We start from the raw sequence: 26,389 nt of genomic DNA, 5'->3' as shown, positions 1-26,389 counted from the left end.
TTTCTGCTTCTTCCATTTTTTTTCAAAATTCTAGGGGGGAGGGGTCATTGTACAGTCCCCCTCCATTTCTGGGGGAATGTATACATGTCATATTTTCCAGCAGTAGTAATGATAAAAACATTTTCACTACTCATTTTTTTTTTGGGGGGGGGGGGGAGGGGATATGGATTGCTGCCAACAAAGGTCCTATTGAACGCCATGCCCATTCAAGTTTTATTTTCACGAGAAAATGTCTTGGTTTGACATTGTGGATAATTTGAATTATACAATTCTGAAAAGCTGAAGCCCTTAAAGATACGAATGAATAAGATGTAGAAAAAAAAAATGTAGAGATGGTGCAACACCCTTTCCTGAAAGCCGGAACTTGATTTGAAGGCGAAGTTTGGGAAGCACCAAGTATGATGTCACGCAATAAACGAACACATCAGCCCTACGATGTTGCTACCCGACATCGTGGTTCAAAGCGTGAATTCCGCATGATGCGTAGGAAATTTATGACAAACTGTCCAGACTTTGACTTGTCCTAATGTGCGTCAGTCCTGACTCTCAAACAGTCAATAGGCAGCTTTCGCAAGAACGACTATTGTCGGCACCAAACCACTATTTCGGCGCAATAGGTCAAAATCGTGTCGCTTATGTTCCTACTCACCTTGTACAGATAAAAAGCTCTTTCAAAATGTTCCCGTGAATTTATGTGATGCAAAGGGACAGACATATAAACAAAAATAAAAATCATTTCGAAGGCGAGATCTAACCACCAAGCCATTGATTGGGGGGGGGGGGGGGGTGGGGGTTAAGTTTGGCCAACAGGCTAAAGAGTGCATGTCGTCAACGATGATTTTTTTCTATGTTTTCTCAAATTTGTCGTAAAAAATGAGCATTAAGAAGAATACTCACAGTTTAAAAAAAGCAGCTTTACAGTCTATGAAAACCCAATACTACTTTTTAAGTTTACCATTCCTTAAAAACAAAATACCTCTTGGAAATGTGTCTCCAGATCTGCTGAAACCTACGTTACCATCTTTATACTGCAAGATTGGTTATGCTAGTACAGTGAGTACTACACAATTATTGAATTGTTTTTCTGACCAAAAGAGGTCTAAGTTTTAGATAAAGAATATTTTATCCCTCAGCTTTTATCCACAAATGTAACATACGTGATGTAACTTACGTTACCACCAAATGAAATTAAGCTAAATTATACCATTAACTACCATCTAAATGTACATTTCTCGAATCTGTGCCATCGATTCGAAGTCATGGGATAGTTTAGCAACCTCTTTCACTGGCATCTTGAGCATTGGTAAGCAGCAGTGGCGTAACTGGGGGGGGGGGGGGGCACGTGCCCCCCACCCCCCACCCCCACCCCAATCCGCTGGTAAAAAAAAAGAAGGTAATTCAAGGGTGGGTACACTGCTTTGGAAATGGATATGAAAGGGTGATCAAGAAGTAAGATATTTTTCTAAGACTTTTTTAATCATAATTAAGGAGGTATGTAGTGTGAAACATTGTTCAAAATGCCCTGAGCCGACAAAAGGTTGTGATTCAGCGTGATTCCTGGTTGGCATTCTGCATATAAGCAGGATGTGCGCAGTGTAGACTCAGAACATCCGAACGGCAAAAAGAGTCGGTGCAATGTTGCCCATTGTGATGTAGAATGTAGACCTTTGTACCTTACGCTTCGTTATATCGCAGCTAGACCATTGATTCTGCAGTGTTGCTTTACATACTAGTCTATATTAAAATGCCTTGCATTGCCAAAAGACTCGAACTGGGTTATATCCTAACTTTTCCATGTATATAAAACATACACACACACACACACACACACACACACATACACAAACAATTAGGGGATGCTCTAAAGTGCATATTTTGGACTTCTTTCCCCCGCTTGGTCACTTCGACGCCCCCTCGTTGGTCATACCTCCCCCAATCATGAAGATAAAGCGACATCCTTGACTAACCACAGTGGCGGAACTAGGGGGCACACTGCCCCCCCCCCCCTTAATTTCCAAAGCATGACCCTCGTCCTGAGAAACTACTCTGAGAACTAGTGATATTTTCACGTATTTTTACCTATTCTCGACCTCGAAACCTCATATCAAGGGTCATATTGAGTAATACATGACATCCTCCAACCACAGAGCATATTGTGTCACTGGACTAAGCATTCTGATTTGGTAAATTGAGGAAGAGAAAAATCAGGAAATGGCATCGAAGAACCCCAAGGCAAAGCTGAAAAAATCAAACGGACAGTGGAGCGACAGTCTCCGGGGAAGCTCTCCAGTAGTTCCGATCGATGTTAGCGAAGGCAATGCTGCTGCTCAACAGAGCGAAGGAGCCCCATTCACTCTCGACGAACTTGGACTTAATCTCCAACCAAGAATAAAGGAGGCTTTGTGTTGCGATGACGTGCTGGAAAAGATCAAGAATGTGATAATGGAGGCAATCACGCAACAAGTCACTCAAGATGTCTACTACGCCATGTCAATGGATCTAGCTGTCATACGGAAAGAACAAGACACAATCAAGGAAAATGTCGACAAACTGCAGAGAAAGCTTAGAAACCTGCAAGCTAGTCTTGTCGATTAGGAGCAGTACAGCCGCAGAGAATGCCTCAGATGCTACGGCGTCCCAGAACATGAATCTGAAAACACCGATGATATCGTCCGAGATATCTCCAGCAAACATCTACAAGTGAAGCTCACTGGAAATGATATCGCCAGGAGCCATCGGGTGCACGTCACGAGACCGACACCCACGAGTCATACAGCCCACAAGTTATACAGCTCACAAGTCATACAGCCCACGAGTCATACAGCTCACAAGTCATACAGCCCACCAGATATACAGCCCACGAGTTCGACACTGAGTAAATAAAGCCCATGAGTTCGACATCAAGTAAAATAAGCCCAGGAGTTATACGGCTCACGAGACCGACACTACGCACAAAAGGCTCATGAGACCGACAGTAAGCAAACAAAGCCCACGAGACCGACACTACATTTAAAAGGTCCACAAGACCGACGCTACGCATACAAGGCTCACGAGACCGACATTACGCAAAAGAGGTTCACGAGACCGACACTAAGCAAAGAAGGCCCACGAGACCGACAGCATGAACAGCGCCACCTATAGACCAATAAATTGTATAGGGTGTCCTGATAATAGCATAGGAAGATATGAGAGATGGAAAAGAAGAGTTGCCATCTCCGGCAGGGTGTTACCCCATCAGTTGCCCCCCCCCCCCCCCCCCCCGAAATGATCAGGATCTTTAATTGTGTTTGCATGGGTGTGTGTTTGTGGAAAAAAATGAACAAAGTACAGTAAAAGTGTGTAACAGATCTTTCTACAATAAACCTGCGAGGGTGTTGATTTAGTATCAATTAAAAATAAAAAGATAACGTAATCGTCTATTAAGGTAGCGTTAGGGATTCGGAAAAAACCAGATGCATCCATGAAAACAGCTATTGTATTTCACAATAAAATGTATTGTTCGGAGGAGAATAACACAAGCCACAAAATTGAGGTGAATCAATGCGACATAAAGCGTTTTAATCAATATAGAATTACATCATAGTTACAGAGAAAATTACAAATAGATCTTACTGCAAAACGTCAAAGCAGGAGGGTAGAATATCTAAAATAGAATAAGTAACTAGTGAATCGGGGAAGAGAAGAGGTAAAATTTATATCTTGTCCGTTTTCTAGCTAAAAACTGGGAAAGCCTATTAAAAATAGCACGATGGCATTATCAATGCTCTAAAATTAATTCATACATCGTTATTGTCCTTTGGTAAATTCATTTGTGTTTTTGTCCTTTTTTTTGGGGGGGGATGAAGAATACTTATTCTTCTATTTTTTCTTGGGGGGGGGGGAGCGGGGGCATGAAGAATACAATTCAATTTTTCTACTTGATAACAATGTCGCTCCCTGACACACTTGCCCCCCCCCCCTCCCCAGAAGTATGTAGAAATACATATTTGATGATGTTCATAATTATGTAGATGGTCACCATCTTTCAATTGATAGCGTTATGAAATTACACCCGCCAGTATGTTATTTTTCCGTTCATGGAACACCCTGTACAGGTGATTGACATGTAGATGGCGCTGTTTATCCTGTCGGTCTCGTGGGCCTTCTTTGCCTACTGTCGGTCTCGTGGGCTTTCTTTGCTTAGTGTCGGTCTCATGAGCCTTTATTGCTTAGTGTCGGTCTCGTGGGCCTTTTTAGCCTACTGTCGGTCTCGTGGGCTTTCTTTGCTTAGTGTCGGTCTCATGAGCCTTTATTGCTTAGTGTCGGTCTCGTGGGCTATGTTTGCTTAGTGTCGGTCTCATGAGCCTTTTGTGCGTAGTGTCGAACTCATGGGCTGTATGACTCCTGAGCCGTATAACTCGTGGGCTGTATGACTCATGGACCTATTATTGATGTCGGTCTCGTGGACCGTATGACTCGTGGGTGTCGGTCTCGTGGGATGCCCCCGGAACCATCGAATCACTCCCAGAAGCGGAAGGAGGGAAGGACGCCTAAATCCTATCATCGTGCGATTCTCAACGTACAACATTCGCCAACGAGTGTACGAAGCAAAGACCAAGCTGAAGGGCTCAGACATCTTCGTTCAGGAGGACCTGACCCCATTCAGAAGAGACCTGATGAACAGAGCGAGGAAACTGCCCAATGTGAAACGCGTCCGAACCAACGATGGCAGAATCACGGTATGGATATCGACACCTGATGGCAAGGAGAAACGAGTTCTAGTCAGGACCGTGGACGACCTCGCACTTCTCGAGTAAGTCGCGTGACGATATTGTGTTGTCTTTTTTTTTTCCCCGAAATGAAATTGAAATATCCATGTATCTGTTGTGGAAAAAGTGTGCGAAATAATCAAAATGCTATCCTGTGTATTTTATGCCATAATTGGTGTCACCTCGTTTGCTCAGAGAAAGAAATCGATTTTTTTTTTCAACAGTGATTAGGACTGGATCTGCCGAAAATGTTGTTGGAAACAGCTTCCTTTTACATCTGATGAAACTACCAAGTATCCTGATCCTTCAGTCAGCAATTCGTCTGTTACCCCGGTAGCATGCCCATCACCGTCGCTTGATATGCCTGTTGAACAAATTCAAACTTTGAAACAAGAAAAAGGTCTGAAAATAACTCACCTCAACTGTTTGTCATTAACAAAGAATATAGATGAATTGCGTCATCTTACTCATGTGACAGATTTCGATGTATTATCGTGAGTGAAACTCATTTGAATGACACCATAAAAGATAATGAATTAAATATTGATTCATATAATTTTCTTAGGAAAGACAAAAACCGCTCAGGTGGCGGAGTAGCTATGTATTTAAAAGAAAACATTGTTTCTAAAGTAAGAACTGATTTAGAAGAGAAAGAACTTGAAATGATTGTTGTTGAGATTTTTTTGCCTAATGCTAAGCCATTGTTTTTAGTAGTATGGTACAGACCACCAAATACGACCTCGGCAGTTTTTCAACTTTTCGAGAAAGTTTTACAGAAATTAGATGATACTGGTACGGATTATATGATATTAGGTGATATGAATTGCGATATGCTTAGTCCTCAGCCATGGCAAACGAGAAGACTTTGTGACATAACAGAAAATTTTGGTTTGGCACAATGTGTAAAAGAGTAACTTCAGTGACAAGTACATTGGTGGATGTGATATTAACAAGTAACGAAGATAAGATAAGAAATTTTAAAGTGTTACCAATCGCTTTGAGTGATCATTATCTCATATATTGTGCATGGGGTAATACAAAGCAAGGTGAAGACGGTCTGCACAGGTATAAGTATAGCAGAAATATAAAGAAAATAGATATATTGCTGTATAAAGATGATATAAATTCACTGATATGGACAGATGTTTTTGAAGAGCAAGATGCTGAGAAGGCATACATATTATTTGAGAACAAGTTCAAGGGAATATTAGATAAACATGCACCTCTACGGAAGAAGAGAGTAAAAAAGAAAGAATCACCATGGATAAATGAATGTATTATTGAACTTATTCAAAATAGAAATAAACAAAAGAAACAAGCTAAAGAGACGCAATCACCTGATGACTGGGATCGATACAAAGTATTAAGAAATAAAGTCACTGCTCAAATACGTTTGGCGAAGAAAGAATATATTTCAGCATCTATTTCCTCTTGCCAGGGTCAGTCAGGTGATATCTGGAAAGCACTGCAGTATGTACTCCCACAGAAAAAGAAAACTTGTGCCATTAATCAGATTGGGGAAAATGGAATAGAAATTGATGACAAAAATGTGATAGCAGAAAAGATGAATTTATATTTTACAAACATAGGCAAACAAATACAGGAAACTGATGATGATTTTCACAGCAGACATGAAGGAGAAGAAATGAATGATGGCTACAATAATGAAGATGATAATGAAGATGGTGATGAAGAAGAAAGCGAGAGTAATACTGAATTTGATTTCAAAGAAATAACTGAACAAATAGTGTTGGATATGCTGAATGGTTTACAGGAAAATAAATCAAGTGGTTTAGACACAATCCCAGCATCCCTAATAAAGCCCGTAGCAAGTTACATTGTCAGACCTCTTACCCACATTTTCAATGTGTCCATAATGCATGGTTCATTTCCCAGAGAATGGAAATTGTCACGGGTAACCCCGATCCACAAACATGACAAAGGAGGGGATAAGAGTGACATGGGGAATTATAGACCTATTTCTGTTTTACCAATTTTTGCTAGAATTATGGAGAAATTAGTATGTAACCAGCTTTACAGATATTTGATTGAAGAATCTATATTGAGCGAAAGTCAGTTTGGCTTTAGACCGAAACATTCGACTGAAACAGCTCTATTGAATGTGACGGCAAACTGGTCAGATTCTACAGACGAGGGCAGATTGGTAGGAATGGTGGCCTTAGATTTGAAAAAGCCTTCGATACTGTCCACCATGGTATTTTATTGTATAAACTCAGAAGAACGGGACAGAGTGAAAGAGCTCTTACATGGTTTCGGAGTTACTTACAAGATAGGTATCAGTGCACTGTTGTCAATGGTGTTACGTCATCAATGCAGAAAGTAGATTGTGGTATCCCACAGGGAAGTAATCTTGGACCTCTATTGTTCACATGATACATCAACGACCAAGCAAAGTGCATAAAGAAGTGTAAAGTCTCCCTCTGATGATACGTGTATTCATTTTTCGCACAAAAACCCTTCCACCGTCATTGACACTTTAAATGAAGAATTAGAATTGGTAAATCGATGGCTGACCCGACATAAACTGGTTTTGAATGTAAAGAAATGTGGGTTTATGCTGGTAGGATCCAGAAAGATAATTAGAGATGTTGTTGTACGTGATGTTCTTATTGGAGGCAAGACAATACAACGTGTAAAGTATGTAAAAATATTTAGGAATTATGATTGATGAACACCTTGACTGGTCAGTTCAAGTGGAAACGTTAAGAAAAAAGATTTGAAAAGATGTATATTTTTTGAGGCGGATTAAGTATTTTATAGGTCAAAATAACCGCACTTATGTTTTATAAATGTATTATCCAATCTAAATTTGATTATTGTAGTATTGTGTGGAGAAATGTGGGAAAGGGTTTTGAACGAAAAACAAAACAGGGCAGTGCGAACAGTTATGGGAGTAGATTGGGCAGTTTCTTCTGATACGGTTTACGATATGCTTAAATTAGATAGATTACAAGATCGAAAGATTAAACGTGTTTTTTATTTTATGTATAAAGTAGTTCATGATTTAGTGCCTCGATGTTTGCGACGTCATTTTGTTTTTTAAGAGTTATAATTACAGTCTAAGACAAACGATAAAGAATTTTATATTACCGCCGATTCGCACGGAGTTGAAACGAAGGAGTATTTCTTATTACGGGACAAAACTGGAATAATTTGAGAGATGATAATTATTAAGGTAGCAAATTTGGGTGAGTTTAAAAGGCGAGTAAATGAGGATGAAAGTGTTTTAGATAGAGCAAAGGAATTTTTAGTGTTCAGATAATATTTGTGATTATATGTTTTATTTTATTAAAGAGTTTGTTTTGAATGCAGGGGCGGGTGGGCAGAGGTTGTGTGTATGTGTTTGTGTGTGTGTGTGTGTGTGTGTGTACGCGTAGGTTAGGGAAGTTAGAGGGGATGTGCAGTGTTCGTTTTACAGCAATCTGTTATCAATAGTTTTAAGTGTGTTTTTCGTGTGTGTTAGATATCATTTCGGTAATTCTGTGTTTTATTTCATTCTATTGTTTTATTAATCAAGTAATTATCTAATTAATTATTTTAAGATATTTATGATTTTCATGAAATGTTATTTTATTTTGTAATTTGATAGTCTTGCCTGTTTTGTGTCTTGCCTACAAGAAATGCCTCCAATATTCATCTTATAAATCCCAGAACTTGCTTAGCTAAAAAATCAATTCGGCACACTGGCCCAGACGTATGGAATTCTTTTCCATCTCAGTCCCGTGCAATTCGCACGATTGGTTCCTTTAAAAGATTTGTTAAACATATGCTTTTTGCTAAATATCAGTGACTTAATTAACATATCCAGAACATGAATTTCTTTTGTTACTTGAAGCATCTTCATTCTATATTGTACTCTGCCTTCTGTTGTAGGCATGCCATGGAATGTTTCTCTATTTTTATATACAGATGTAACTGGTCCGTACGTTGCTACACCCAGCCGTTACCTGGCAACAGGGTGTATGCACCTGCAATAGTGTTGTATTTGCACAGTGTGTTATTGTACAGTGAACGAGGAGTCTTTCTATTTCTCTCTCTCTCTCCATCTTTCATTATCGCTGTCCCCTTCTTCTTTGTTTTTCTTTCTTAGCATCACCTGCGTACATGTCCGTGTATGTTTTGTTGTGTAACTGTTTTTGTAGTGTAAAACTAGTTTGTCTTGTTGTAGTTAAGTAAACCGACAGTTGGTTAAAACTGTTTATTCATGTATCTGTGTATGAGGCCCCAATATCAAGCTCGGCTTACTGGGGATCCTCCTGTATGGTACCTTGACTTTTTGTTTATTATCATTATGTCTTCGTTCTTTGTCAAAAAGATTTTTGATTACCTGTCATGTGCAAAATCAGCCATGAATTATTATGAATCATGTGTTTATTTCTGAAAGTGATCAGAGTTGATTATATTGTGCCATACAGAAACAATAAAATGAAATGCAATGAAATGAAATGAAATATTATGTTTAATGGATTAGTGTAGTTTTATGTAGTTTTTATTTGCTTTGTATCTATGATGATGAATCACGTTATGTATACTTGTTTTTATTGCACGGACTGACTGAAAAACAGCCGTGGCTGATGTTAGTACCGTGGTTAAATAAAATAAAATGAATGAAAGCGAACATTTGCTATTTGAAAAAAAAGCAAATTTCCATAGCTACAAACGGCAGTTTTTGTACTGTAAAATTTCAAAATTTTTAAGCTCGCTCGCTTCGCTCGCTCGCATTTAATCGTTATGCCATTGTCCTGATGTTGCAGCAAGTATTTACCAGCAGTTGCGCCCGGTGCGCCCCCCTTAACATCCAATTGAAAATATAAAGCTACAAACGGCAGTTTTGCGACTGTAAAATGTCAAAACTTAAAGTTCGCTCGCTTCTCTCGTTCGTATTTAATCGTTATGCCATTCTCCTTATGTTGCTGCCGGTAATTGCCAGCACTTGTGCCCGTTGCCCCCCCCCCCCCCCTCCCCCTTCATTTCCAAAGCGAAAAGTTATACCTACAAACGACAGTTTGGGGACTGTAAAATGTCAAAATTTTCAAGTTCGCTCGCTCCGCTCGCTCGCAATTGATCGTTATGCTATTCAGGCTGATGTTGTTGCCAGTAATTGCCAGCAGTTGTGCCCGTTGCCCCCCCCCCCCTCCCCCTTAATTTCCAAAGCGAAAAGTTATACCTACAAACGACAGTTTGGGGACTGTAAAACGTCACAATTTTCAAGCTCGCTCGCTTCGCTCGCTCGCATTTAATCGTTATGCCATTCTCCTGATACTTTTCCACGAGGTGCCCCCCCTAATGTCTTGACCCACGGTACGCCACTGAGTAATGTAGTGACGTAAGTTCTAGTTTTGGTAACGTAAGTTTCATCAATCCATGTCATTAAAAGGTGTATTTTAGAGAATGTGCATGGAGAAAAGAACATACAATTGTTCTAGAGCTATTGTTGAAGGAATTCTGTAGGGTAATGCCTGTTAACGATAATGTTTATCTTCGGCAATCATAAGCCAATTTGGTGACTTTCTACCTGACTATTTTCAACGGAGAAAATGTCCTCAAATTTTTGTCGTAATATCGAGGATGATTCACAGTAAGAAGAAAAACATATTTTGATTGAAGAATAGGCAACTAAGATATTAAAGAATGTGATTTTAACTATTATTGTGTGCATCATAGATCAGGCCTATTATTATGATAATATTGATGATTATAGTAGTGTATGCTGAAGTAAGTTATCCTATGTTTCAGACATCTTCCCGTCGTGGAGCGAAAATTCCCTTATAACTTGTGCTAGGGAGAACGTAGATCAGAACACTATAGTCGTTTTAATTAGTCGTCTGCTGTGTCGCTTCTGCTGCATGTGGGTCCCAGGGCCCTCTAGAGTGGCCCACAAAAAAGCCAAGTGGAAACTTAAGATCCCTCCCCCTCCCTCCCCCCCCCCCCCCCACTGAGTACCGAATGGTCCCTGCCTGACAAAAACGCTGCTGCAAAGGGCCCGCCAGACGCTTCTATTGATTAAAAAGGGGCCTTAGTTTGCAGGCGTTGGTCGTAATGGAATCTGCGTAAAGACTACTCCATGCGCCACTCGCACTGTAGCCTATTGGACAGTGCCAGTTGCGCATGTAGCAGTCCTTAGATTTATTATCATTATGGTCACCCCACAGACTACGGAATGATCAATGCCAGACAAAATGTCTGTTGTATGGGTCCCGCCAACCATCTATAAACGAGGTTGCTATGGAAGAATTGGGCAAGATAAGATATCAAAAGTATCATAACACGAGTGTATCTTTTGAAGTTATCTTTTTAAAGAATAACCTCTACAAGACAACAGGACTGAAATTTGATGCACACTGTGTTTTTTTTTCCTGGAAAATTGAGGAAATTGCCAAACCCTAAGTATACGGAGCAATAGGAGGGTCGGAGGGGGTCGGGTATCCCTCTCCCATTCGAGGGAGCTTCGGCATTTTTGATATGTTAATACAGCGATGTTGCTCGCTCTTTTGATGATTTTTTTTTTTTTTTTTCGGGGAAGAGGGGAATTTGTATCAGAGGAGTTCAGTAATTCTGCCATGTCTGGAAGGAGACCAAGAGGGGGAAGGATGGGGAAGAGGTACCCTCATCCCTCCCATGAGTGGGGACTTCATTTTATGATCCCTAAGCTTAATGAATAATGTAGTAGTAGGGTATATATATCTCTTTCAGAAAATATGAACAACTTAATGTTGACTTGCTTGACCCGTTTCACCTTTTTTTTAAGTCCTCACTTAATATCAAGTGGTGCGACTTTTTGTTCGTTTTGCGGTGCACGGTCACATATATTATGTTCTTTATTTATCATTATCATTTTTTTTTAATGTTGCATTTCCAGGATATGAATGCAATGATCTGGCGCATACTATGGGTGAAGTACTTTTCTGAAAAAAAAACAAAAAAAAAAGAAAACAAAACAAACAAACACACAAAAGACAAACACAAAAAGAAAATTAAGGCATTTTGCGGGAATGTATATGTACCCCAAGCATTATTTTCATATGTTATGGGGGTAGGGGGGGGGGGGGGGGGGGGGGAGGGGGCTACTACTCCTGTCCTCCAGGATCGACGTTAGTGCCTTCAAGGGAGCTTTGGTATTTTTTACGAATGAAATAGACAGATTTCGAAGACAGTCGTGGGTTATTGAAAGGAGATAATTGTATTTTCTCCCTACCATTGCCAAACAAGAAAATTGTTGATTGTCCTGGAGCTGAAGTGACAGGTCTAGTGCACTTTTTCAATATCAAATTTGTCAACATAAAAGTGTATCAACTAGATAAGGATCGAATTAGGGAGCGCGTGTGATAGGGTATCCTCTAATGCGAGAGTGATTTGGCATTCTGGTGCTCACTTTTCGTGAAATATTCGTATTCAGGAGTTATTTTCATAACTGGACATATATCCTACAAAAAAAAAAGAAAGTGGAGCAGAAACTGGCATGAAGAACCGAGTGAAAAATTACACAAGATCTATTTACAATAATTCACATGACTGAAATATCACAATCACTGAACATTGTAGAGTAATTGTTTAAAAAAAAAAGTTAAAAAAAAGATCTTGTTCAACGGCGAAATTCCGAGATGGTAAAGGAGAATCCAAAAACAAATGAACAACCAAACTAAAGAGTAGCCAATATACAATTTCATCCTCTCCTGTTTTGACACAAACTTTGTTCTTTCAGTAGCTCTTCGTTAGACTTCCAAAGAGGAAAGGGAGAGGCAGGAGACTAAAATTGAAAAAGTAGACTACATAAAGTTCTGGACTTTAACTTCATGAGATTGTCAGCAACAGAAACGAGTGAAGATCCTTCGTCCCTTCCTAGTTTGCAGGCACAAACTTTTTGTTGGTCTGCATACGCCAAGACTACTACCCGCGCCACTGGCACTGCAGCCTTTTCCAATAATGGAGAAGCTACAACACAGGGCCTTATTGGACAGTGTCAGTGGTGCATGTAGTAGTCTTGTCGCAGACTCCTTTTACCACCAACAAGGGTTTTTGCCTGCAAACTAGCCGCTGCCCTACACATCACAAATAATGAATATAAATATCATTCACTAATCAGCTCGAGGATAGAGGGGTGGGGACTGCATGATAACAGGAAAGAAAATGAAAAGAAACACTGCAAATATTGGAGTAAATTAATAAGTTAGTAAAAATAATGAATGAATAAATGATAAAGAGTCATGTTCAAAAAGTTTGTTAAAGGGATTGTATAGTTTTGGTTAAGACCTAGCCCCGGTTTCTAACACTTTGAGGTGAGACTACGAGAAACCTCTTATGAAAGACCATGTAATTCCAAAAGGTATTCAACATTTATTTGGTGAAAATTGGTTTTAAGGTGGCTGAGATACCCAAAACAGAGCAATTCCAATAAAATGTTCGGTCCCACCTTTTATTAGCAATCGCTTTGTTTTACTTTATTTTTTGATGTCTCGGCCATTCCTAAACCGATTTTCATCAATATACCTTGAATTCCTCTTGGAAAGGTACGCTTCGTACTATTTTACTAACGGTTTCTTGATATCTCGCAAAAAAAAAAAGTTAAAAGCCCAATTCTCACCGCTACCAATACTTTACCATCCCTTTAAGACCGTGTCTGAGGTTCACTTGTTCAAATTATCATATATGGAACATTACTCAGTATATTTGATTTGTAGATCTCAAACAATAAATATACCATGCATATACCTGTATATCTGTAACAAAATGTATCATTTAATCCAGTTGTTGTTTCATTCCTGTACTTTTATTTGGATTTCAGCCCTCCACGTCACATCAGAGAAGCAAGAAAGAATATGGAAATGAGGTTTGTTGAAGATATCGGCGTGTATTTTTCTGATTTTTTTTTTCATGCTGATTTTGTGTCACGTATCAAATATTGCAAAATTACATTTGGTAGCCTTTGACATCATCAATATGTATGTCAAAGATGATATGTTTTTCTTGTCAATGAGGGGGGGGGGGAAGCTGGTGCCTCTGTGTGTTCTTGGATCACCTGTCATGTGGTCTTACGTGGTCCAAATGGCAAAGGAGCATGTACTAAAAAATAAAACAAAAAATCATTTTACAAACTACATCATCCATTGAATATAAGCGAAATTTGCACAGTCGTATGTGTATTGAATTCCCCTAAAACGGTATTAGTAAGAACTCACGAAATGCCTTTTTACAATATCACCACCTATACCATATCTTTATCTTTGGAGACCTGTAAGTTAAACCCGATCAATTTTCAATCAATGTTTTTCCTCCTTTTTTTCCTTTCTATTTCTTTTCTTTTTAATTGGATGTCAGTTTTCATAATTATATGATCACTTGGGAAAAGAGGGTAAGGAATTCCCCGCCAGGGAGTGGAGAGGGCGGGTTGCATTTGAAAATAAGAATGCAGCATCCTAATTCGATACTTTTACTCATTCTTACTTTTACCCCCCCCCCCCAAAAAAAAAAAAAATCAAGAACAACAACAAACAAATAAACTTTAAAGTGTAAACATCTCTGTGAACACATGTTTCATAGTTAATTTATGAATTCAGTTACATAAACGTTTTTCAGTACATATCAAAGAGTGTCATGTAAAATTGTATTTTTTTCTGGATATAATTCCTTAGTCTGGAAAATACAGAGTGTGCAAAAAAGGAAGTGCTGAGGGGATTAAACTGAAGGAGTTGAGTGGAAAGTCACAAAGATAAATGTTTGTTATCTGGTTTGTTTGTGGATGTTGTCAAGATATTTTTTTCTTCAAACCTAGTCCTCTGTTGGAACGGCAAATGAATTACCGAAATAATTCGGATTGAAAGTCAGAAATGATGATTGACGACTCCGGTAGTGGTCATAATAATGATGATTTGTGCAGCCCATATCACCACGAAGGTTAGAATAATGGTTACCATTGTCAACAATGACATGATTCTGTTTGTGTCCACATAGCTGATAGAGATTTATGAATAACAATAATCGTTTATTGTCATTTTAGAAAAGGTTAGCACTTATTTACATAATCAGTAATCATTTAATCCTTCATGAAATTATATTTTGTGCCAACAAATGAATACGTTTTAGGATCGGACGGCCAATCAATGTTTTCAAATTCTCTTCTAAATTTACAGAGTTTGTGACTACGGAGTAAAATGATAATTTTCAAATTTAAAATTCATTTTTTTTTTCATGGAATATATTTTACAAACGAAATACAGTCATTTCTTCTTGCCTGTTTACAAGACAATAGAACATACAATGTGTACCCCCGAATATAAGACTGAGATATGTATGTGTGCAGGTTAACGAAAAGAATAAGATAACACGTCAATTGGGAACCACTCGGGATAAAGTGAATCAAATGGTTGGTCTGACTGAATTATGGTACATATTGAGAATGTAAATGCAGAATACTGTCGTCAGATAAGCATAGTGCTTGAAGATACGGCAGCCTTAGAAGAGAAGAAAAAAAAAAAGAAAATAGGCAAAACATACATCTTGCCTACTTATCGAAAAGAAAGGAAAAGCTAGAAAAAAAATAGTAACATATTAACATCATATTGCAAGAATGAAAATTGTATAGACACTATATACAGAGAATGAGGTGAGCGAGGTGAGTGCTGGTGCAAGTGGAAGAGCCCAGCAGGCGCGCGATGCTGGGTGCCTTTCTGAATAAAAAGAGGCTTTCGCACGGGGGAACCTGCTGTGGGCGAGTGAAGTTGTGCAAAGTGAGACTGGAGATTCCAGTATGGTGCATGTTAGAGAAGTGGGGGGGGGGGGTAGACCAGATGCGTGAGGTGAGACAGAAAGAAACAAAAAAGAAGGGGGAAAGGAGAAGGGTAAAGGGTACTGGGGAGAAAAATAGGGATGAGAAGGGAAGTAAAAGAATGAGCTCGACCGGCTGTTGTCAAAAAAAGAAGAAGTACAAATACATGAGTTGCACTAACGTAGGAATTCAAAGTGTTGCACAGTGCATAGATACATTAACTGAAACTTTCACTGGACAAAGAATAAGTAAGAGTTTAATGGAAGCAGTGTATCGACTGCACGAATGGATATCCGTGTAAATCATTAACTTTTTGGCAAAGTAAAATATCTGACGTTATGTCAATTATGAAATTTTCTGGACTACTCCTTTAACAGGATCTAAGTCCTGTACGGCTGCTGTAAGTGTGAACGTTCTTATCTCTTTGTTGCCTCTCTCTACAGCGTGGTTTTGTCGGGAGTCCAGTCGCTCACCTTGATGTAGGACTGCAGGTTCTCCCAATTCTCTGGCAGTTAAATGTGACCTACCTGTGCCCCAATGTGAAGAAAGTCTCTGTTTTCGTATCACCTTACGACGAATCCTATGACCTAGGAAAGGCGTGGCCGCTCTACTCTCACAACGTGGAGCTCCACCTATATGGTTGCGCTTGGTTCAGTTTGTACCATGTCTTATTTGCACCACATACAGTAACCAAACTGTCTGTAACAGGTGTGTTTTTGACCAATGATGGAGTCCAGACGTTGATCAAATGTGTGAGACCATACCCTCATCTCGAGAACGTATCGTGAGTTCTGAAACCGAACACTTTATTATGATTTCTAATGTTTTCAAAAGTCTAGTCCTAAATGATGTTGGTAAATCAACATTAATGATCAGCGTGTTGTTAAACTGTGCGTAACAAAACACTTAAAATGTTGAGCTACCATCAATGATGTATGTGAGATGTCTGTCAATTTTCATGTCTGATCTCTCAGTTTTTCAACAAATTGAAAATACATTCGAATTGCAGGTTGATTTATTTCGATTCGATACCTGAGGTAGAAAGCATCGAGGGGAGGGAATGTAAGCAATTAATATTAGTATTACATTACATCTCCCTTTTATAAAATAAGGAAATTAAAGAAAAATCATTGATCATGAATAATTTTAGAAGTGCTGCTTCTTACAAGATCTCGATTGATGAATGGATATAAACTCTCTTTTCTTTTCAATTTGTGGACTTACTGTCATTGATTTAAACACTATTGTGATATGCATTGCACGACAGACGGATAGAGTGTTGATATGGGGTTGATATGCGTTGAGCTGGCAAGCATCTGAAATCATTAATAATTTTAGAAGTGGTGCTTCTTACAAGATTTCGATATGTGAATGGATATAAACTCTCTTTTCTTTTCAATTTGTGGAATGACTGTCATTGATTTAAACACTATTGTGATATGCATTGCGCAACAGACGGATAGAGTGTTGATATGGGGTTGATATGCGTTGAGCTGACAAGCATCTGAAATCATGAATAATTTTAGAAGTGGTGCTTCTTACAAGATCTCGATTGGTGAATGGATATAAACTCTCTTTTCTTTTCAATTTGTGGACTGACTGTCATTGATTTAAACACTATTGTGATATGCATTGCACGACAGACGGATAGAATGTTAATATGGGGTTGATATGCGTTGAGCTGGCAAGCATCTGAAATCATGAATAATTTTAGAAGTGATGCTTCTTACAAGATCTCGATTGGTGAACGGATATAAACTCTCTTTTCTTTTCAATTTGTGGACTGACTGTCATTGATTTAAACACTATTGTGATATGCATTGCACGACAGACGGATAGAGTGTTAATATGGGGTTTATATGCGTTGAGCTGGCAAGCATCTGAAAGAGAGCGATGTCAATGATACTAGCCGGCTAGACCTTTTTTTTGTTCGAATACATATCACCAAGGCTAATGAGAATGCAAATTTTGTTTCGTTATGTTTTTTTTTTTTTGCTTGTTTTCTGGTGGGAAAGGAGTGTCAGATTCCCTTTATCGATGTAAATAAATATCGATTATTCAGTGCATTGAGTACAGCCATGATTGAAAAGAAAATCATCGCCATACAATTATCTCACATGACAATAATTCATCATGTCCATGATTCTTTTTTTTTCCAATCCTAGCGATAATTGAAATTCTGAAGAACAAAAATTGCTCTGTAATATCAACTCTATTCGTCTGTTTCCTTTCTCTTTAAAAGAGGCCATTATTGATTCATATTCTGATTTTAATGCCTGCCCCCCCCCCATGGATGGTTCAAAACATGAGACAGAGAGAGACAAGTGAGACAATAAAAAAGTCAAATGTTCATCATACCTTTATTTCTCTTAGTTCTAGAAGACTACAAAAGATGATGTCGTACGACTTTTTTATAGTTACATTCACATTTTGCATATTGACAAGCATTTATGGCGAATAAAGGCATATTCAGTGAGAGAATAAGGAACTCCAATAAGTGGACCAGACAATGCAAAATTCATCTTCCACATCCTAAAACCAATGAGGTTGGAGAGATGGAGTTACACCTGACTATAAGTATTCAATCAGTTGTCAGTTTTCTATTAATGGACAAAAGAATTACACAGGTGCATTTGTGCCTTTGATGTTCGATGCTTGAAGCCGCTATCTTTTTGAACAAGCTGAAGATTCATTTTTAACGCTAACATATTAGCCGGGTTCACACGTACAAATTAGCGGGATGACGATCGCGATGCTCATCCCGAGTTTTTTGCGAGCGTCCACACGTACCAAATTAGCGGGATAGCGATCGCGATCGGTATCCCGCTAATTTGGCGAGCGTCCACACGTACCGAATTATCCCGCTAATTGCCGATAGAGATAACAACAAAGCCTGCAAACTGGGTCACGCAGCGCCCTTCTCTATCACTGCTTGCGCGCACTTACCTTTGTCCATTGTCTTTTACGCGTCAGTGGTGTGGTTCGCGCGCTGTTGTTGTTGTGCTCCAAAGAGGTGAAGGACCTCTTCGCAGAGGCCTCGCCGTTGTGATGTGCGCATTGCATGATGGGATGTAAAAACTCGAGATTCTAATCCCGACCGTTCACACGTACCAGCGCGGGGCCAATTATCCCGCTAATTGACGAACCAGCGCAAGATTCCTTGGGATTAGCATCGCGATGCTTATCCCGCTAATTTTCGGGTTTTTTCTGTCCACACGTGCAAAAAACTCGGGATGACGATCGCGATGCAAATCTCGAGATTTGTATCCCGCTAATTAGTGTACGTGTGAACCCGGCTAATATCGGGTATAATTATGCTGCTCGCTTATACCGGGTGTCCCCCCCCCCAAAAAAAAAAGGGGGATCGGTGGATTTTCAGTACCTTGCACACACACACACACACACACACACACACACACAATGTTGTTTTCCTGGCCCGCGCCCAATGTTAAAGCTGTATCTTTTGTTGACATGGATCACCGAGCTTACACAATAGTCATATGGATCGCGAGTCGCACCCAAATTATTATCTCAAAAGTCGCAAAAAAAAAAATTTGAAAATGACTGCATTTACAGAAGCTGACGTAGAATAAAAAGTTCTGAACAAAATCTAATGATGTTGGTATCATTGTCTTCTGCGGAAGATGCTCTTTCTAATGATGTAAAAAATACATCATTTAGAACGCAAGGTAGTGAAAATTCACCGCTCGGCTTTTTTTTAATTTTTTTTTTGACACCCGGTATATCAAATGCAATGAAATTTCACCTACTGACAAAGCATATAAAAAAAAAGTCAATTCCGTTTGAAAATAATATGTGCAAAAGTGTAAATCTGAGCTTTATTTTGTGAAAGTGTTTGAAATTTTACCCTCATGGAAAGCCGGTTTTATCACTTTTCTTATTATTTCTGCCTAATGAAACTAATATGGTATCATCTTCAAGTATAGTTCTTTATAAATTAATATGTCAGATTCGAGTACAGACACGTAAGTCAAGTATTTTGATATCTATTTCACCAATATTTGAGCAATTTAATTCGCGCACTCCCGTGCCTTTACCGTTGTCTACCGCCCATCGTTTGTAAATACGGATAGCGAAAAGTAATTACTACATAAAGACATATCTTATCTCGTTGTTGTTGTTGTTATTTGAATTTATTTGGCGTTTATCATTCCTCTAGGAATATTTACACCAAATCAATATTCATAAAATCACTTTAAATTTTTCAAATTTTATCCTATATTATTTTCATTTTATTGATAAATAATTCAAAATAATACATTATATCAAAATGAAATCTCGCTCACTGGCCTCGGTTCGAGCTGCCCAATCGACGATCGTATTTTCTGGCCAGTCCGGCTCGGTACCTTGAGCAGACTTCTCGGCAAGGAGGGGCCGTGATTGGCTGTCCGCCTGCCTAGGCCACTCCAATACACGAGAGGGGCTCGACCGATGCTCGTGATTAATCGGGATATTCAACACGAATTTTATCACAAATTTACATTAATTAAAAAACAAAACAACGCTAAGATATAAAGCAAACATCTGGGCGGTGTGCAATGTGCAGAATGATTAAATCAAACATATACTAGTACTTAATATCTAACAAAATTTTGTGTTAGAGTGAATCTTCTTGTCCTCTGGACATACTGAACGAAAGCATGCATATGCTTTAAGTTAGTACTTCCTACAAACTGCAAAATATGGCGCACATCAGTGATATCTATTTCTGCTAATAACATACTTCTTTCTATTATATATTTTGGACATTCACATAAAAAATGGGTGATTGTTTCAAACATTTGTGGACAGTTCGGACAAATTCCATTTTCATGCATATTCAATCTAAACAAATCATAATTTAAAGAAATATTTCCCATTCTCAATTTATGCATAATAGATTGTTCCTTCCAGTTGCCTACCGAACATTGAAAAGTTTTCTTGACTGTTTTTTGTATCAACTTCAGAGGAGATTCTGCTTCGACCCATCGTTTCTGCCATTTTTCCATAAAATACTCTCTAAGCAAATGTTTACATTCTGCCATATTCAGACCATTTTCAATATCAATAACATTTCGACGTAAAGCAGCTTTTGCCTCTCTGTCCGCAACCTCATTTCCATTGATTCCACAATGACTGGGTATCCATTCAAAATTTACATTTATTCCTCTATATTTCAATTCCGTACATCTTATTAAAATTTCACTTACAAAACATTCCGGCTTATTTGAATTAATAGCCTGTAAAGCACTTAATGAATCACAAAAAAATTACCACTCCAGCATAAAGATTCGAGACTTGTTCTAGCCAGATCAGAGACATAATAATGGCAATCAGTTCCGCTCTGTACACAGACGTAAAGTCTTGTATGCGTTTTCCTTGTGCATACTTCCAATGAGAAACATAGAAAGCTGCGGAAACTTTGCAAGTTTTAGGGCACTTTGAGCCATCGGTGTATATATGAACATAATTTTGCCATTTCCTGTCTATCAATTCAAGAGCGATTTGCTGCTGATGTAGAACATGATAACACTTGGACAGCATCATGTCTGAACTTAACTCCGTGGACACTGCTGGCATCTGCCAGTGCCAAATCGGTAGTTGAAAAGGTTGTACTTTTTCCATATATTGGGGAAACAATAGGTCTTCACATTTCATGATTCTTTCACCAAATGGGGTGTGGGGATTTCCACTTTCGTAGAAATTAAATTGCCAGCATTTTTTGATATCCCGTATTAAGGGATGGTTTGGAACAGTGTCAATATGCTTACGGAATTGGGCGGTGAACATTTGTCTTCGTAGATCTAGTGGTAATTCACCTGATTCTACTTGCAGGGTTGTCAGGGAGGTGCCTATACTGGCTCCTAGACAGATTTTTAGAGCTTGATACTGTACTGAATTGAGAATATTTTTTACATACGATGATGCTGAATCATATGCTTCACAAGCATAATCCATCAAAGAACGAATTATTGCTTTATATACAGACAATAAATCACTTGAGCCTCTAATCCATCTCACATGAGTTAAACTCTTCAAAATATTGATTTTTCGTTTGCATCTGGATGCCACTTCTTGTATATGGGCTCTCCAATTTGACCTCTTATCAAAAATAACTCCTAAATATTTATATTCATCCTTTGTCGTTAAAATTTCTCGCCCTATCTTGAGGGATAAAATAGCCTCCTTAGGCGTGTGAGAGAACAGCATAGGTGTGGTTTTTGTGTGAGAGATTTTAGGTCCCCATGATGAAAACCACCCATCCAAGGTGTTCAAATGTTGTTCTAGAGCGGTACTTATTATCTTAATGTCCTTTCCCGACTGCCAGACTACACAATCATCAGCAGACAGCAGAGTGTGAATGTCGGTCCTGAGCGGAATGTCAGACATCATAACATTGAATAACAATGGGCTCAATGTGCTCCCTTGCGGAAGCCCATTCGGTAGTTTCATTGTTTCGGATAATTCATGTCCCACACGAACTTGAAAAGTACGATTCAATAAGAATGCTCTTAGAAATAAGTACATATTTCCACATACACCAAGTTTCGATAACTTTATAAGAAGAGTTTTATTCAAGACAGAATCAAATGCTTTCTCTAAGTCAATAAAAACTGCCAGGGTCTTGGCGTTCACTTTCAAATGTTTCTGAATTTCATTTTCCAGATTAACTATGTTATCCACACACGTTCGGTTTTTCCGAAAACCTTGTTGTACTGGGATCAAAATATTATGTTTTTCTATGTACATACTCAAACGTTCTTTCACCATCCCTTCCATGATTTTCATAAAACATGAGATGAGAGCTATCGGTCGATATGATGTTAGTTTATCTGACACCTTGTTTGGTTTTAAAATGGGTATCAGTATGGAATGCAGCAGGGACCCAGGTATGTCCCCTGTTACCCATATCTTGTTATATATTCATAACAGTACTGATTTTGATGATTCAGGTAAATGCTGATATACTTCGTATCCTACCCTGTCTTCTCCTGGGGTAGACCTTTTCCTGGATTTTAGATACATGTCCAACTCCGTCATATGAAAAGATTCATTTAGGACGGACAACATTGAAGTATTTTCAGAATATTTCACTACTTCAAACTCTGCATTTATGTCGTCAGATGTTTCTTCCTGTCCACATGATCTATAATATTCTCCCAAATAATCTGCTTTCTTCCTATCTTCCACAATGGGAAGGCCATTCACCTTTAAAGTTGGGATGGTTGGTATACCCGTGGAGGGGGTTCCGTTGAGGTTTTTTACCGTTTTCCAGATCTGAGATACTGAAGTGAAACGATTAAGACTGAGTTGAAAAGATAACCAATAATTTCTTTTTGCTTGTCTTATAATTCTCTGAGCGTGAGACTTGTTCAAATAATAGTCTTCTTGCAATTTCTTAGTCCAATGTTTAGATAACTTATTTCTAATTCTGTTACGCTCCCTTATGATTGTGGAGCACTCTTTTGTCCACCATGGAACTGGTTTGCGTTTGCCCTTTCATTTGATTGGACTTACGTCTTCTAAGATTTGTGTCAAACATCGCATAAATTTACTATGCAGGTCTGATGTGGACATTTCAAAACTTCCGAAACACATTTCATTTTAATTTTTCCTCACACTTTTTCTGAAATGTGCGCCAATTTATATTTTTCGTTGACCATTTTCTTCCCACTTCATTTTGTTCTGTGCGGGATTTCAGTGTACTTCCTAAAAATAACTTTGTACCAATTACAACATGGTCACTCCTGTGTTCCACTGGCATGACTTCCCAGATGCATTTGGTAGCCATTTCAGGTGACACAATAGTCAAATCCAAACATGACATTTTTCCTGAGGACGGGTCCTTTCTAGTACCTGATCCGTCATTTAAAACAACCAAATTTGTATTTAACAAAAACTCTTCAATTATTCTTCCATTGATATCTGTTTTTACACTGCCCCATAAAGTGTTGTGTGGAGTTAAAGTCCCCAACAATAATTACTTTCTTGGGGTTTGTTACGTACGTCATTAATGCATTCATGGTTTCCATGCTGATCTTGTTGCATGGGTTATAGTAGTTAACTATTGAGATTTCTGAATTTTCTATATACAGCTTGATCGTCTGCATTTCTACATCATTTTCATCTGTCAAGTAATCAAAATATAATGAGTTATGTATATAAAAAGCAACGCCTCCTCCACACTGGTTGGTACGATTTTTCGAAAGGCATGTATAATTCGGAATTTGAAAAGACTGGTTTTGTGCAAACCATGTTTCTTGTACACATATGACGTGGACTGTTTCATGACATTCAGACTCTAAATATGCTATTAAATCCCCTCCATGTGAGTGCATTCCCTGTGCATTCCACTGGAGGATGAATAAACTTGTTATCACACAATGTGCCTTCAGAGATATGGTAAGAATTGCTGAGCTATGGTTGTTATTATGGTGCGCAATTCTGATTCCGACTTATCTTTAATAAAAGTCTGAATCACCTGAATCATAAAACCGATTATATCTTCGCTTGATGCTGACATGAAAAAATTTGAGTGCCATTCGGTGGGTTCCTCGTTCTTTCGTACTGAGTGGTGGGCTTCTGGCTCAGGCTGTCTAGGGATGGTTGTGTCCTTTGCCTGTTGAATGCCGGCGCCACGGTTTTGTTCAGTTACATCAACCTGCTTATTCTGGTTGGGAGGAACAGGTGCACTTGTCGATTTGTTTACCTCGTTCTTCTTTGTGACTGCTTGTGTCGTATTACGACGACTATCTTTACCTAATTGATTTGGTTGGCTGTGTGTAATTTGGGTCTTTTCTTCTTTTTCCTGCCACTGACGGGCAGCTTGGGCGTAGGAAAAGTTATTCACTACTTTGATTTTCTGAATTTCCTGAACCTTTTTAGCCATTTTACAACCATTGTATGCCGCGGAATGTTTTCCGCCACAGTTCACACATTTTGGGTCGTCTTTCTGTTGGCACTGGTCGAATGTATGCATCTCCCCACATCTGACGCATCTTTGTTTAGCTGGGCAGTTTTTGATAGTGTGGCCGAATCTCTGACAATGAAAGCATCTGACCACGGGGGGAATGTATTGCTTCACGGAAAATTTTTGGAAACAAAGGGTTACTTCTTCTGGTAATTCTGCCTTTTCGAATGCTAGAATGACACTGCGCGTCGGGGTGGGTGCTTCTTTGTCACTCTTTTCTTCTTTGCTTTGATTCTGTTTCTTATGATTTCGCATGATTCGCTTTGCATGCGATACCTTCTGTTTCTTTAATTCCGTTTGTATCTCAATATCCGACATTTCTATCGGCACCCCAGAAATGACACCCTTCACGTTGAGTCCCTCCTCCCGAGCTTTCACATGTACATTGCCAATTGACTGAATTTCCAGAAGTTTTTGACGTTGCTTTTGGTTTGTACACTTTACCATAATGCCATCTTTGGTTGGCTTGAGAAACTCCGGGGGTGAACCACAACATTTCTGAATGTCACGAGCAACCGTTATTAGGTTGATGTTCTTCAAGGATTTGCGTGTGTCAATCGGTGAAATGTACACTTTCAAGTCGGGAGGTTTGGACCTAGGGGTGCCAAATGTAGAATTTTCATGTTCTCCGTCTGATGAAGATTCTACCCTAGTTGATAGTTCTTCAATATCTACACTTTCTTCACGCATCTTGCGCTTTTTTCTTTGAGCCTGTTTCTTAGGCTTAACTACACGAAAGTCCAGATCAACAGAGGTTTCTTCCTCCATGCCCTCTGTGGTGCCCGCATCAGAATCCTGGTGGGAGTCCAGGGGGGCAGAGGAGGCCGTATAGGCGGCCATATCGGTGCCCCCTTTCAGAAGGCGGGAAATTGAAATTCAGCCCTCACCCTCGGGTTACTGGTGCAAGTGTGCAAAGAACAACAAAATAGCCCAGAGTTTGCTTACCTTAACGTAAACTGCCTTTTCGAAGCTCCGTGTTTCTGCTCTACTATGTGACCGAATTCCGAAATATATATCCGAACAATTTAAGTAAATTTCAGAAATATTCTCCACTTCTCCCCACTCCACTCCGCGCGCGAAAGCATCAGAAACTTAGCCTTAGACAGTGGCTGGTCTTTATGCAATGAGATGTGAGTTAAATTTGTTCTTATGGGGCGGGGGGGGGGGGGGGGGGCAGGTACAGTTTGACACATATTTCATATATTTTTGAGTGGCGGCTTCGAGCATGGGATCAAAACTAATAAAACGGTTGTGACTCTATTTCTCGAACCTCCTTCCTAACACTCAGGCTGACCAGGTGTGACACTACAGAGGATCTGGATCCATACTGTGAAAAAATCAACAAGGAAGGGAAATTCCACCTTACTGTTGAGCATGGGATGTCAGGTTTGAATTCGAGTTACTCGTGACAATTTTGCTTATGTAATATCTGTATAGCCATAAAGAATGTGACACTTTTGAATACTTAAATACCTCTTATACAGCTGGTGGACTTCGGGGAAGATGCTAAGAAACAATCTATCCAAAAAAAAAGCAAAAACAAAAACAAAAACAAGTGAGACGCAAAATTCACAATAGTTAATAAGTATTATGACATCGTCGCTTTCCGTGTGCGTGTCTTTCAGTGTGCAGGGTCTCCGTGGCTGCGTTTATCAACTTTCCCCAGTTTAAACGACTTTCGAAAGCCCTTTCGATAGCCCTTTCGATAGCCCTTTCCATAGCCCTTTCGAAAGCCCTTTCTATAGCCCTTTCGAAAGCCCTGTCCACTCCCTGTACTATTAATATGCCGCTTGTTTTCGTCGGCTGCGTTTATCAACTTTCGATAGCCCTTTCGAGAGCCCTTTCCAAAGCCCAGACTACCTGTACTATTAATGTGCCGCTTGTTTT

This window comes from Diadema antillarum, unplaced genomic scaffold (assembly GCF_040938485.1).
Source record: "Diadema antillarum isolate AM-2024a unplaced genomic scaffold, OU_Dant_1.0 seq00000791_RagTag, whole genome shotgun sequence".
Lineage (NCBI taxonomy): Eukaryota > Metazoa > Echinodermata > Echinoidea > Diadematoida > Diadematidae > Diadema > Diadema antillarum.
This window is presented reverse-complemented; position numbering follows the sequence as displayed.